Raw genomic sequence first — 3,179 nt, 5'->3', positions numbered from 1 at the left:
TTTAATTTTTTGTTTTGTCGTTAGTTTATAAAATATTAATTTTAATCATTAGTATTATTCAATTATAATTATAAACTATTGTTTTTGTATAATTAACTATATTTATAGTACATGATTAACAATAGTATTAACTAATAAGAATAATAACTATAAAATAATGTTATTTTTAAATGGAAAAAATAACATTATTTTAATGTAATATATATAAGGGTCATTTAAAGTTATTGTTTATTGGCAATTAGTAAAAGATTTCAGTAAAACATCTATTTGAACAACGTGAAAAACATTTTAAAATAAGAATTATTTTATAATAACATAAATCACCACAATGTTACACCTATATTAAAATCATGCCTCGGAAAAATTTGTTTTTTTGCACTAAAATATTTTTTGGCAAATTAAAATAAAACTCACCTCATGGTTACTCCCTATTATAGAACAATAGTAAAAACGTCTAGTATTTAAACTATTAACTACTGGTTAATTGTTATAGTATATACATGATATAATAAATTATACAAATTTATTATAACAATATAATAAAATTAACGATATCTTAACTAATGTTTAATTTACGACAATGAATTTATGTATTAAATTATGTAATAAATAATATATTAAGAAATAGTACATTTTGTCAAAACATTCAAATAACATTTTCTAAAAACAAATATTTACATTTATATAAACTATATAAAAAATTAATAACAACGAAATATTAATAGTAAAATAAAGTCACAAATAAACCCAAACAACAATTAAACTATTAATAAATTATTATTAATCTATAAATTAATAATTTAAATTCATTTTGAACATAATTTTTTAAATAAAATTAACAAAAAAACTAAAAGTATAATAAATTTAATCATTTTGATATAATTGAATAATATACAAATTCAAATAAAATAGTGTTAAATAAATTAGAATAGTATAATAAAATAGTAATTAGAACCAATCATTTAATTATAATAAACTGTATGCCAAAAGTCGGTACTTTACCAATTATTAGTGGAAACCCTTTTATAATAAATTCCCGTTTTTTAAAGTTTTTTTGTTGTTTTCATTTATAATTTCCATTTGAAAAAAAGAAAAAACAGTACCGACTTTTTAACCCTCAAAACCAATACAGTTATAAATTTCAATTAAAATTTCGGGATTTTAACAAAAAATTAGAACAAACTTGTCCGATTTTCTGAGACTGTTATTCAGTCTTTTTCACTGTTGAGATTCTCAAAAAATCGGCATTTTTGCCTTTTGGTAATGGACGAGTAGTTTGAATGGGTGAGATAACCGTATTTTACCTCTCACATTACGACTCTCCCCCACTTCAAAATACACAATAAATCGTTCTAACTTGTTGTTATTTTATGGTTGTCTTTTTAAAAAAAACAAACTTTGAAACACTACACATATTAAATGGTTATTTTTATTTTCAATAATCTTTTCTTTGTGTTGTAAGTGTTAATGAAATTGAAAGATTTTTATTATTTGTTGGATCATTAACATTTTCTTTTGAAAAGAGAAAAAGTCGGTTTTACTCACGGCAAAAACAACCATATGGTCAAGCAAAATTTTTGAAGAAGTAAGTTATTTGATATTTTCCTTGTTATTTTTTATTTAATTTTTTAGCTTGGTCTAAATTCAAGGTTCAGTCAAGTTTGTTTTTTAAAAAATAAGAGGGAAAAAAATAAGCAAAAAAACGATGTCAAACAAAATGAAAAATATTTGGAATCATTTACTTCAAAAAGTCGGGTCCTTTCGGTACCGACTTTTGAAAAACAGTTTAGTTACCATTATAACAATTAAATTTTATTTATACTTTAGTTTATGTGAACATTTTTGACATGTATTATATTATTTATTTAATTTGTATTTATATACATTTTATAACAAATTATAATATTTTTTATTAACAATTTTAATTATTAATTATTGACGTGAAGAAAAACGTTTTAAACCAAACACACCTTAAGAACACTTCAATTATTTTATTACTGTGTTTTCATTGTGTTATTAAATGAATTACTATTTAAAAATAACATTATGGGATTTTATTTTTATTTATTATTAAAATTAATAATAACTTAACTATAAGTTTGTAACAATAATTGTTATAATTAATTATTTTATATTTTTATAGTTTAATTAAATAATAATTTATTATAAAATTATTATAGTTTTATTTAATAAAATATCTTTAATAACTTATTAAATTATTATTTTGTTATCAATTTAATAATTGAAATTTCATCAAACATGCAACAAAAATTTGTTATTAATAACCCGTTTTTATTAATAATACAGCTACGACTATTAACACAATAGTCGTAGCTGTATTATTTGTATGTGGTATTTTAGAGTATATATTTGCTTTATAATTGTAGACTAAAAACTGTTTATGTAATTTCTTGAAACATACACTTGTAATTGATATGTGATTTTTTAAACTTATAATCTTAATGACTATTGTGGATGCAAACAATGACATTGATCCTCTTTTACAAGTAATATTATGGAATATCTGTCAAAAATATATTAAAAACATTGTATTAAATATATCGTTACAAAAAGGCATAATCTGAAAATAATCAATAACTGAATTACCAATAACATGAAACCAAAAAAGAAAAGATGAGACAGTTCAGAAATGAAAATTCTCAGTATCATGTAAGCCCGATTAAATAGTTTGACGTAACATAATTGAATTCCAGGTGTTGTTGTAATATATAAAATAAAATAACAAAATAAAAGTAATTTCTTGACTGTTGGTTGCATTTTTTCTTTCTTTTTAAAACATTCGAGTTGTTACAAGTTTTATAAAATTTCATACATCTAAAAGTTATTGTAGTTGATAAACAAAAAATTAATTTATTAATAAATTAAACAGGCACATCAGATATCAATTATCAATTTCAAAACAATCACATCATTTATATTTTCTTTATTGTTTTATAAAATCCAATAATTAATATTTAATCAATAATGGTTTATAACCTATTTGTAGTCGAGGTATTCGGTTTACATAATATACTTATTAATACAGATATTCACATTTTCAATAATAAAAATTTGTTGTAAAAATAAATCATATTAATTATATTCGAATCTAACAGTTTATGTTTGATGCCAAACTTTTAACAACAAAAAAGTTTGCAAGTTTTATATTTATATAATTT

The sequence above is a fragment of the Entamoeba invadens genome, assembly GCF_000330505.1.
Source record: "Entamoeba invadens IP1 unplaced genomic scaffold scaff_1105074726671, whole genome shotgun sequence".
Classification (NCBI taxonomy): domain Eukaryota; phylum Evosea; order Mastigamoebida; family Endamoebidae; genus Entamoeba; species Entamoeba invadens.
Note: the sequence above shows the minus strand (reverse complement) of the source record.